This window comes from Schistocerca piceifrons, chromosome 7 (assembly GCF_021461385.2).
Source record: "Schistocerca piceifrons isolate TAMUIC-IGC-003096 chromosome 7, iqSchPice1.1, whole genome shotgun sequence".
Lineage (NCBI taxonomy): Eukaryota > Metazoa > Arthropoda > Insecta > Orthoptera > Acrididae > Schistocerca > Schistocerca piceifrons.
Window position 1 is genome coordinate 133,387,265 of NC_060144.1, and position 12,141 is coordinate 133,399,405.

Consider the following 12,141-nt stretch of genomic DNA (forward strand, 5'->3'; position numbering starts at 1 on the left):
TAAATAAAGTTTTATGCTCCATCGGACAGATGGCCGCTGGCGTGTACGGCATGATACGTCAGAAAACAAACCACCTGCAACTAGGAGAGGACGTTATGGTCCGGGGAATGTTTTCCTGTCGTTCCTTGGATGATATCTTCATTCTAGAAGGTACAATGGATGAACACAAGTATGTGGCTGCCCTTGCGGACGATGTCCACCCCTACATGTAGTTGTTTCTCCTCGGCACGGCCGAGCGAGGTGGCGCAGTGGTTAGCACACTGGACTCGCATTCGGGAGGACGACGGTTCAATCCCGTCTCCGGCCATCCTGATTTAGGTTTTCCGTGATTTCCCTAAATCGTTTCAGGCAAATGCCGGGATGGTTCCTTTAAAAGGGCACGGCCGATTTCCTTCCCAATCCTTCCCTAACCCGAGCTTCCGCTCCGTCTCTAATGACCTCGTTGTCGACGGGACGTTAAACACTAACCACCACCACCACCTCGGCACGATGGCATCTATCAACAGGACACTGCAACGTGTAACACAGGTTCACAGTATACGTGCGCGGTTCGAAGAGCACCAGGATGAGCTTACCTTGTTGTCCTGGCCGCCAAACTCCCCGGTTTTTAACCCAATCGAGATACTGTGAAACCATCTTGATGGGGCTGTTCGCGGTACGGATCCTCGGCAGAGAAACCTGGCGTAGCGTGCCACGGCAATGGAGTCGTCATTGCTTCATATCCCGGTCGGTACATTCCAGAACCTCATTGCCTCTCTTCCTGAACTTCTTGCAGTGATTCGCGCTACAAAAGTTAGTTATCCAGGCTTTTGACAGGGCGTCACAGTAATGTGACTGGACACTGTAAAAAGACAAGATATCTTGTGATGCTTTTGGGCAGTCCTAAAGCATCGACTGCACACCGCCCAGCGCAGCGCCGCGAAACGGCATCAAGAAGGCGCTGAACCGCGCGCCAAAGAGCGGGCAGCGCCACACCTCCAGGAAGACAGAGTTCAGCGAGCTCTATCAACGCTGCCGGCCGCGGTGGCCGTGCGGTTCTGGCGCTGCAGTCCGGAACCGCGGGGCTGCTACGGTCGCAGGTTCGAATCCTGCCTCGGGCATGGGTGTATGTGATGTCCTTAGGTTAGTTAGGTTTAAGTATTAAGTAGTTCTAAGTTCTAGGGGACTTATGACCTAAGATGTTGAGTCCCATGGTGCTCAGAGCCATTTGAACCAAGCCATCTATCAACGGTGATATACCGAGCCGCCCTCACCATTTATGGCCGTCCTATCGCCCTCACCCCCACCCTTAGGTACCTTGGCGTCACCCTTGACCGTCGCCTCTAATGGACCCCCCCCCCCCCCCCCCAATCTCCGGACAATCCAAGCAAAGACATGCTCCCGACTCCGTCTCCTCGAGCTCCTTTCTGGCCCCACATTGGGTCTGGACCCCTCCACCATCCTCCAATCCTATAAGTCCCTTATCAGCCATATCCTCCGCTACGCCCACCCTGCCTGGATCTCCACCCCTCCTACCTTTTACAAATCTCTTCAAATCCTCAAACGCCATGCTCTCCACCTCGCCTATCGCATCCGTCTCCCCTCCCCCACGCGGATCCTGTACGACCTTATTCCGTTCCCCCACCTCCTCCTCTTCCTCAAATGGATCCGGATCCTCTACGCCTCCCGTAAACTTGATCCCCCTCACCCGCTTCTGTCTCCCATCCTCTCCCACCCCCATCCGCTGTCACGCCTGCATCCTACCTGCTCACCATCTCTCCACTCTCCATACCCTCTCCCAAGGTGGCTTCTACCAGCTCCCCCTCGCTGATGATGCCATCATCCCCTCCATCTACCCCTCCTATCAACTTTGATCCTCCTCTTCCAGTGTTTTTCCTTAGGGCGCCCTCTCTCCCTTCTCTACCTCATCCATTCCTCCCCCCTGGCTTCCCCTATCCCCCACACCTTCTTTCCTCCCCCTATCTCCTCTGCCACTGGCGTCTCCACCCTCCCCTCTCCCTCTTCCCCCACCGTTTTCCACTTTTGGCAGGTCCCCGGACTTGTGCGCTGGAGGTCATCGCCATCGGTTTTTGTATGTGTGCCGTCGTGTTTGTGCTTCAGTGTTTTCGCCGCCCACGCTCCATCGTTCACATGTCATCTCAATCATCAGTGTTCGTGTACAGTGCTGACAGTTTTTTGTTTTTTTCTATGCGTGTGAATGGCTCCGTGTTTTTTAATTACTGTGTCTACAGTTTTTTGTCCACCGTTATGTTCTGTTACTTCTGTGTCTTCATCGTTTTTCTCTCTTTGTACTGCCTGTGGCTGAAGAGCGGTGTAAAGTTGCCGATGCCAACCCACCTTGTGTAAGGTGTAAAATGACAATAAAGGGAAAAAAAAGAGCCGCCCGCCGCTGGTCGGCCTCTATTAGATCGCAGACGTCGAGAGCATCAGTACTGAGTAATAGGAAGACGATTCTTAGCCTGAGCCCTTCGAGCAGTAATAGTGTGTAACAGTAACTGCATGTAGGAGGCACAGGAAGGCACTTCATAACGAGAAGTTATGTTTCTTTACTTTTTAGAAATAAAGTATTTTATTAATTTAGATTTCTGCCACCGGCCATTGCAACTTCTCTCCTTCCTTGTTTGTGTCAGTGCGGAGTGCGGCAGTAACAGCATCTTAAAAACCCCAAAAGATACGTTTTGACAATATTTTTTTCGAGAGGTGGTCGCAAAGTTTCAATTATTACATAGAGAATATGAAGCTGTTACCTTGAAACTTGCTGACGTTTTCAGCCTTTCTCTACATTTTTGCCCTTCAACGTGACATACACTACTGGCCATTAAAATTGCTACACCACGAAGATGACGTGCTACAGACGCGAAATTTAACCGAGAGGAAGAAGATGCTGTGATATGCAAATGATTAGCTTTTCAGGGGATTCACACAAGGTTGGCACCGGTGGCGACACCTACAACGTGCTGTCATGAGGAAAGTTTCCAACCGATTTCTCATTCACAAACAGCAGTTGACCGGCGTTGCCTGTTGAAACGTTGTTGTGATGCCTCGTGTAAGGAGGAGAAATGCGTACCATCACGTTTCCGACTTTCATAAAGGTCGGATTGTAGCCTATCGCGATTGCGGTTTATCGTATCGCGACATTGCTGCTCGCGTTGGTCGAGATCCAATGACTGTTAGCAGAATATGGAATCGGTGGGTTCAGGAGGGTAACACGGAACGCCGTGCTGGATCCCGACGGTCTCGTGTCACTAGCAGTCGAGATGACAGGCATCTTACCCGCATGGCTGTAACGGATCGTGCAGCCACGTCTCGATCCCCGAGTCTACAGATGGGGACGTTTGCAAGACAACAATCATCTGAACGAACAGTTCGACGACGTTGGCAGCAGCATGAACTATCAGCTCGGAGACCATGGCTGTGGTTACCCTTGACGCTGCATCACAGACAGGAGCGCCTGCGATGGTGTACTTAACGACGAACCTGGGTGCACGAATGGCAAAACGTCATTTTTTCGGATGAATCCAGGTTCTGTTTACAGCATCATGATAGTCGCATGCGTGTTTGGCGACATCGCGGTTAACGCACACTGGAAGCGTGTATTCGTCATCGCCATACTAGCGTATCACCCGTGTAATGGTATGGGGTGCCATTGGTTACACGTCTCGGTCACCTCTTGTTCGCATTGACAGCAGTGGACGTTATATTGCAGATGTTTTACTACCCGTGGCTCTATCCTTCATTCGATCCCTGTGAAACCGTACATTTCAGCAGGATAATTCACGACCGCATGTTGCAGGTCCTGCAGCCTTTCCGGATACAGAAAATGTTCGACTGCTGCCTTGGCTAGCACATTCTCCAGATCTCTCACCAATTGAAAACGTCTGGTCAATGGTGACCGAGCAAATGGCTCGTCACAATACGCTAGTCACTACCCTTGATGAACTATGGTATCTTGTTGAAGCTGCATGGGCAACTGTACCTGTACACGCCATCCAAGCTCTGTTTGACTCAATGCCCAGGCGTATCAAGGTCGTTATTACTGCCAGAGGTGGTCGTTTTGGGTACTGATTTCTCAGGATCTATGCACCCAAATTGCGTGAAAATGTAATCACATGTCAGTTCTAGTATAATATATTTGTCCTATGAATACCCGTTTATCATCTGCATTTCTTCTTGGTGTATCAATTTCAATGGCCAGTATGCAGTTCCCAACGATGGATGGAGTTGCGGAGATCTTGGTTGCAGAAATCATCATCTCCACTGTTCAGGCAACTATTCTACATCGGATATCACCTCATTGCAGTTATGAAAGTGCGTGACTTGCCATGCAGTGACTTCTTCATCCGAGAAACGAGGAAGAAGTTAGTGCAGGATAATACGGGTGTGAGTCAACATGCGAGAGCCCAAAGAAGCAGCATGCGTGACTGCCGTGTGCCGAATGAGCTGTGGCGTCGTCGTGGAGCATAGACACCCCCTCGGAAAGCTTCCAGCAGGAGATTTCGGTAGTTTACTTCTGTGGCAACCATACCAGACAGTGAACATATCTTGTACGATGAATGCTGGCTCTTCCTATGTTTCGGTTATGGTGAATCTATGATGGGTGTTCAAATGAAAAGGTACGAAACGACACTGGGGCTATAACTGAAGTCTGTATTCAAAAGTAATCAGCACAGGCATGAGTATAATCATTCTACTGTTTCACGAAGGATTCCCTGTTCTCGGAATTACTGTGAGTGTGACAGGGGTTAGTCATCCCCTGTGTCCTTCAGTTCGTCATCCGGCTTGAAGCGCTTCATTTTGCGATGATATTTCAGCAGACGAAACACATGGAAGTCGTAGGCAACATGTCTGGGCTGTAGGGTGCATGCTTAAGCTCTTCCTGTTTGAACTTGACCAGTACGTTTTGTGTGACCTTTGAACCGCATGGACGCGCGTCATCGCGGAGCAGAATAACTCACTCGGTGAGCACCCAGGCCGTTTGCTCGTGATGGACTTGCGTAGGATACGGAGTGTGTCACAATACACATTCGTCCGTTGGAATTAGGTCGTCGAAAAAGACGTTGAGTATTATCTTGCCTGTTGAGGGCACCGATATGAATCTTTTACGGGGAGGTGACACATACGTACTCCATTCGTGTTCCTAGATGTCTCACTACGGCATCTCAGAACGGCGTATGCAAGTTTCAACCGGATTGGCTGTTACGATGTTTCGTACCTTTTTATTCGAACTCTCCTTGTTCTCACTGCTTGCTTTGCTTCATTGTCTCGGAGTCGTAGTGATAACATTCAGCACTCGGCCACAGTCGTGCCTCGGTTCGACGGCCTTTTCGAAAGAGTGTTGAGCAGTCGCAGAAACCAATGGGCAGCGACCTGTGGCGTATTCTAATGTCGAAGAAGATGTTCAGAATTGATCCAGGACTGATTTTAACTTTATCCACCGTCGCCTAGATTGTGATTCGCCGGGCTTCGAACCACAGACCGTGCACTTCCCTTGTGATTCCCAGTCTGCCGCAAAGAGGTGGGAGGCCGTTTCGGTCTTCGTCATTGAGCGTTGTTTGACCACACCGAAAGCGTCTGCGTTATACCACCACTGTGTCATTTGATGGCTCATTATTTTCGTACGCTTTCACCAAGTCAGCATGGACTGTTGCAGCGCTGTTCGCCTTAAAATGCAAGAAAATGATTATCTCGCGATACTCAACTTTATAAGTGGGCTTTATTGTTTTGTTTTGACTTAGGCCGGTATTACACTATCAAATATCTTTGTCCAATATCTTGGTCAAAGATATTTGATAGTGTAATAGGGACTTTGTCAAATGTCGTCCAATATTTGATCAAATCTAGGGCCTCGTTGTATATTTGATCAAAGAAACCGCTTGTCTTCTGTTCACTGCAATGTGACATGTTACCACATGGAGCGCTAGCATCGCTGCAGCGTTCTGTCGTCTGTAGTGTTGTTATAGCCATTGCCGGTAAATACAATTGGTGTGTGCCGACAACTACAAAATTAATAGAGATGTCTGAAGCTGATGAGGCGCTTTACACCGTGAGGCACCCTGAATACAAAAATAGATTAAGAAGATTGGAGACCTAACCTGACCTAACCTAACCTAACCTAACCTAACCTAACATAACATCACCCTCTCCTGCAGCAAGGAATCGGAGTGTTATAGTGAGCCTGTCTTCTGAAGATGTAGCAGTTCTTAAGTGAATATTGTGCTTTGTGATATGAGGATACACTTCATTGAGCACATACAGAAATGTATGCTCATCCATTCTTAAGTAATTGATGTACGACTTGACGTCTTCCACTGTAAGCTCACGTAACAAGTTTTGTTGAATGCTTTTATCGTGTCGTCGTAAAACCCACGGCTTCACCCAGATTAGATTAGTTTTTCGTTCCATAGATCCGTGCTGAGGAGATCCTCGTGGATGTTGAACATGTCGATTTTTTTTAAGCTGAAATAACAATACTAATAGTATGAATAAATACAATACATTATTTGTTTCTATTAAAAATTTCGCCAATGGAGTAGAAGGAGTTGGCCAGTAGTAAGTCTTTCAGGCTCCTTTTAAACTGATCTTTATTTCTAACTAAATTTTTTATGTTTCCTGGCAAATTATTGAAGATGAGTGTTCCTGAGTAGTGGACCCCTTTTTGAACTAAAGTAAGTGCTTTTAAGTCCTTGTGCAGATCATTTTTGTTCCTGGTATTGTATGTATGAACTGAGTTGTTTGTTGGAGAAAGAGATATATTATTTACGACAAATTTCATTAAGAAGTAAATATACTGAGAGGCAGTAGTTAGTATACCCAGTTCTTTGAAGAGTTTTCTGCAGGAGGTCCGTGAATTTACTCCACAAATAATACGTATTACACGCTTTTGGACCTTGAAAATTTTTGTTTGACTTCAAGATTTACCCCAAAATATTATCCCATATGACATTATGGAACGAAAGTGTGCAAGCTTTTTCATTTTTATGTTGCCTATGTTTGCTAACACTCGAATTGCAAATACAGATTTGTTAAGGCCTTTCTGCAGTTCTGTGGTGTGCTCCTCCCAACTGAATTTATTATCAAGTTGTAATCCCAGGACTTTTAAGACTGTCAACCTCCTATGTATGGTTCCATATTTTCCCCCCACTTCTTTTCCGCATGTGCACACAATGCAATTGGAGTACGTAGAGCCGGCCGCGGTGGTCTCGCGGTTAAGGCGCTCAGTCCGGAACCGCGCGACTGCTACGGTCGCAGGTTCGAATCCTGCCTCGGGCATGGATGTGTGTGATGTCCTTAGGTTAGTTAGGTTTAAGTAGTTCTAAGTTCTAGGCGACTGATGACCTCACCAGTTAAGTCGCATAGTGCTCAGAGCCACTTGAACCATTTGAGTACGTAGAACTGCTGCGGTTAATAACAAGTTGTTGTCAGCCATCTTGAACTTTGACGAAAAATTTGATGACAGTGTAATACCCCTTGTAGCGCTACGTCAAAGATCTTTGTCAAATATATTGGACGGAATATTGGATCACATCTTTGATCAAATCTTTGACAAAGAAATTTGATAGTGTAATACCGGCCTTACCAAGTGGCGGCTTGGTACTACTGCACAGGAATTTCAATGTCTACGGACATGTAGTGCAACCAGACAAAAAATTAAATACATAACTTATTAATGAACACATTACTATTCTTAGTCCTACTCATTCAACTATATTTTGTTCTTTTTACTGGCAGCCAGTTTTTGAGTAGAAATTCGTCAATGCATCAGGACGCATTATCAAGGAAAAATGATTTCAAATTAAATTTTAAAACTGCTTCACTACTACTTGTTAGACATTTTATGTTATCAGGAAAATATTCAGAAATTATAGTTGCTGCATATTGAACTTTTCTCTGAGCCACTGACAGCTTTAACAATGGTAATAAAGATAATTTTTCTTTCTAGTGGTTTAGGTATGTACATTAATCTTCTTCTCAAATTGTGATGGATTATTTATGGCGGACTGTAATTAAAACTTTATGAATACCCCTCAACAGAGCTGTAGCGGGCACCGACGGCAGAAAGTGATGCTAATGTCTTCCAGTGGAACAATGTTATCATGTATCCACGTGCATCCGCAGAAATTTTTCCAAGACGGAGCAAGACTCAAAGGTTCACAGTTTCGATATTACTGATTCGGTGAATTTGAAAACCTGTTGTAACTCGAGAAATAAATTTGAGAAGAAGCACATAAAAATTGTAGTATATCATTGCGTTTTTAAGGTAGATTACCTTGGTACTTACACGGTAAGTATATTTCAACGATATACACAAGTTACATATTTTTGCGTTTGGTTCAACGATCTCAGATTCTATCCAAATACGGTTAAACCCACAGTACCCGACGATTCCTGAAATAAAGTCAGAAAATATTCACAATAAGTACTTCATACTCCTACAGCGTTAGACTGGGACTAATGAAAAATCGGAACTAGAAGAAAATCAAAATGATTGAGAAACTCCTGCTGGACATCAACAAAAATGCCACATTAATACCCCACGGAGTGTGGAAAAAAGGAGTAAACGTTCACTAAGGCTTATTCAATGTTGATGCTGTTTGTAACACGTTGCTTGCTTATAAAATCATCCGTTCACATTGATAGTTTTATTGCTATTTTTTACTGTCGAATGTCATAACTACAGCTGAACAAAATGTATCTTGAAAGCTAAATTTTTTGGGTTTGTTAAATAAAGTGTAGTCCAGAGCCAATGGATGAGTGTAGGAACCCTCCCAAAACCACCCTCTAACTGGTCGGTGGAGTCAACTTTTAGTAGCCTAAAAGTGCACCACGGTCTCCGCCACCGTTAGCTGAGTGGCCAGGCCGGCGGAATGCTACGCCAAGGGGCCCGGGATCGATTACCGGCTGTGGCGGTAGATTTTTTCCGCTCATGGAGTGCTTGTTGTGTTGTCCTTATCATTTCATCCCCATCTCAGACGCGCAAGTCGCCCAATATGGCGTCGAATGCAATAAGTACTTGCCCTCGGCGGCCGAACTTCCCCGAATGGGGGACTCCCGGCACACAATGCCGTACGCTCACTTCCATTTCGCCGGCCGTGTTGACCGAGCGGTTCTAGGCGCTTCAGTCCGGAACCGCGTGACTACTACGCTCGCAGGCTCGAATCCTGACTCAGGTATGGATGTGTGTGATGTCCTTAGGTTAGTTAGGTTTAAATAGTTCTAAGTTCTAGGGGACAGATGACCCCAGGTGTTAAGTCCCATAGTGCTCAGAGACATTTTAACCATTTTTATTTCCATTTTGCACGAAAGTAATCATCGTCACTCCAGTTTGTCACATTACTGTGTCTGCGTCTGACGTCGTATTGCGCCTGCAAACATTGTGGAGGTCGCAAACCTGGAGAGTAATTTTTTTACGTTGAAATTTTACACTTTCCTCCCTATCTTCTAGCGCAGACGAAAATGAGACGCATAAAGACTGAGGATATTACTTCGGCACGGTTCTGTAAAGGTTGTAACCACCTCAACTGCAGATGAGCGCAGAAACCGTACTTGCAGCAAGGAATTGCAATAATTTCCCATGAACAGAACGACATCAAAGAAAACCTAAGATATATGACGATCGCTAAAGCTGCAGTATTTCTTGCCGTAGTCGACGATGTTAAATCCGCTGTTTGTTGGAATCTCTAGAAATACTAGAGAATTCTCTAGTGAATAGAAAGGCTGCACCCACATTCCAGGCTGTGGTAAGTGCCCCCCCCCCCCCCCCCCCCGACCCTCCTAAGCTTATATCCGGTCTGTGTCACATTAGTTTCATTAGTACAATGCCTTTTCCACAGTCGTGCAGTTTACACTGCGCGCGCCCGCGCACACACACACACACACACACACACACACACACACACACGCAGCCACCAATACCAACGACAACAATGGAGGGAGAGTGGCAGATTGGGGAGAGGGGGGTGGGGGGGGGGGGGGGGAGAGGAATGAGAAAGATGAGAAGTAGTGAACTAACCTCAAGGAGGAGGTGTGTCAGAGCAGAAATGTCTCTGCCCACGGGGTGAGCCACTAACACATCGTAACTGCAGTGCAACTTAACGGCGGTTTCGTGTGGTTCAAAGAACCGCCGCTCTCCGCTTACCTAAAACGTATGTACTTTGCATACAATGACGCAGCTCGTGCAAAATGAAGTTAATATTTATGCTATTACTAATTTGCATGCAAAATTGTAGCCAATTAGGTTTTTTTTTTATATTCATCTGTTTATAACGTTTAGCCTTTCTCCTACGACTCGTGTTATGATAATTTCTGGGAATTATACGTGCTGTTTTAACTTGAGACAACTACATATCTCGAAGACGGCGCATCGTACGGAAAATATAATCCAGGTGTAAAGTTGATATTAATAAAGGGAACATCTGTCTGTGTTACAACTAGTCACCTCCTAACCACCCCTCCTGCGTGAGCGGCGTCATCTTTGTACACTCCTGGAAATGGAAAAAAGAACACATTGACACCGGTGTGTCAGACCCACCATACTTGCTCCGGACACTGCGAGAGGGCTGTACAAGCAATGATCACACGCACGGCACAGCGGACACACCAGGAACCGCGGTGTTGGCCGTCGAATGGCGCTAGCTGCGCAGCATTTGTGCACCGCCGCCGTCAGTGTCAGCCAGTTTGCCGTGGCATACGGAGCTCCATCGCAGTCTTTAACACTGGTAGCATGCCGCGACAGCGTGGACGTGAGCCGTATATGCAGTTGACGGACTTTGAGCGAGGGCGTATAGTGGGCATGCGGGAGGCCGGGTGGACCTACCGCCGAATTGCTCAACACGTGGGGCGTGAGGTCTCCACAGTACATCGATGTTGTCGCCAGTGGTCGGCGGAAGGTGCACGTGCCCGTCGACCTGGGACCGGACCGCAGCGACGCACGGATGCACGCCAAGACCGTAGGATCCTACGCAGTGCCGTAGGGGACCGCACCGCCACTTCCCAGCAAATTAGGGACACTGTTGCTCCTGGGGTATCGGCGAGGACCATTCGCAACCGTCTCCATGAACCTGGGCTACGGTCCCGCACACCGTTAGGCCGTCTTCTGCTCACGCCCCAACATCGTGCAGCCCGCCTCCAGTGGTGTCGCGACAGGCGTGAATGGAGGGACGAATGGAGACGTGTCGTCTTCAGCGATGAGAGTCGCTTCTGCCTTGGTGCCAATGATTGTCGTATGCGTGTTTGGCGCCGTGCAGGTGAGCGCCACAATCAGGTCTGCATACGACCGAGGCACACAGGGTCAACACCCGGCATCATGGTGTGGGGAGCGATCTCCTACACTGACCGTACACCACTGGTGATCGTCGAGGGGACACTGAATAGTGCACGGTACATCCAAACCGTCATCGAGCCCATCGTTCTACCATTCCTAGACCGGTAAGGGTACTTGTTGTTCCAACAGGACAATGGACGTCCGCATGTATCCCGTGCCACCCAACGTGCTCTAGAAGGTGTAAGTCAACTACCCTGGCCAGCAAGATCTCCGGATCTGTCCCCCATTGAGCATGTTTGGGACTGGATGAAGCGTCGTCTCACGCGGTCTGCACGTCCAGCACGAACGCTGGTCCAACGGAGGCGCCAGGTGGAAATGGCATGGCAAGCCGTTCCACAGGACTACATCCAGCATCTCTACGATCGTCTCCATGGGAGAATAGCAGCCTGCATTGCTGCGAAAGGTGGATATACACTGTACTAGTGCCGACATTGTGCATGCTCTGTTGCCTGTGTCTATGTGCCTGTGGTTCTGTCAGTGTGATCATGTGATGTATCTGACCCCAGGAATGTGTCAATAAAGTTTCCCCTTCCTGGGACAATGAATTCACGGTGTTCTTATTTCAATTTCCAGGAGTGTATTTTCAAAAGGGCACCCTCCCAGTTTTGTTGCACATGCGGAATCTACGCCATAAATACGTACAGCTTACTCAAACTATTGTTCTCAATTCGTGGTAGGTGGCTCTCTAATCAATAAATATCAAGTGTATCTCATTTTGCAACTAATAACCGACGCATTTAATCCTACATTTCGCTTAAGACGCAAATGTGAAACTTTTTGTTCCAACGGGTGATTCTGATGTTAGAAATTTACTTTCGTGT

The 12,141-nt window shown here is 47.2% G+C and overlaps 1 non-coding gene across 1 annotated transcript; it reads left to right on the plus strand.

Moving 5' to 3' along the window:
• Positions 1-229: 229 nt before the first annotated feature.
• Trnaa-cgc lies at positions 230-307 on the plus strand. Its single transcript has one exon. It is a non-coding gene; the product is annotated as a tRNA-Ala (tRNA).
• The last annotated feature ends 11,834 nt before the right edge of the window (positions 308-12,141 follow it).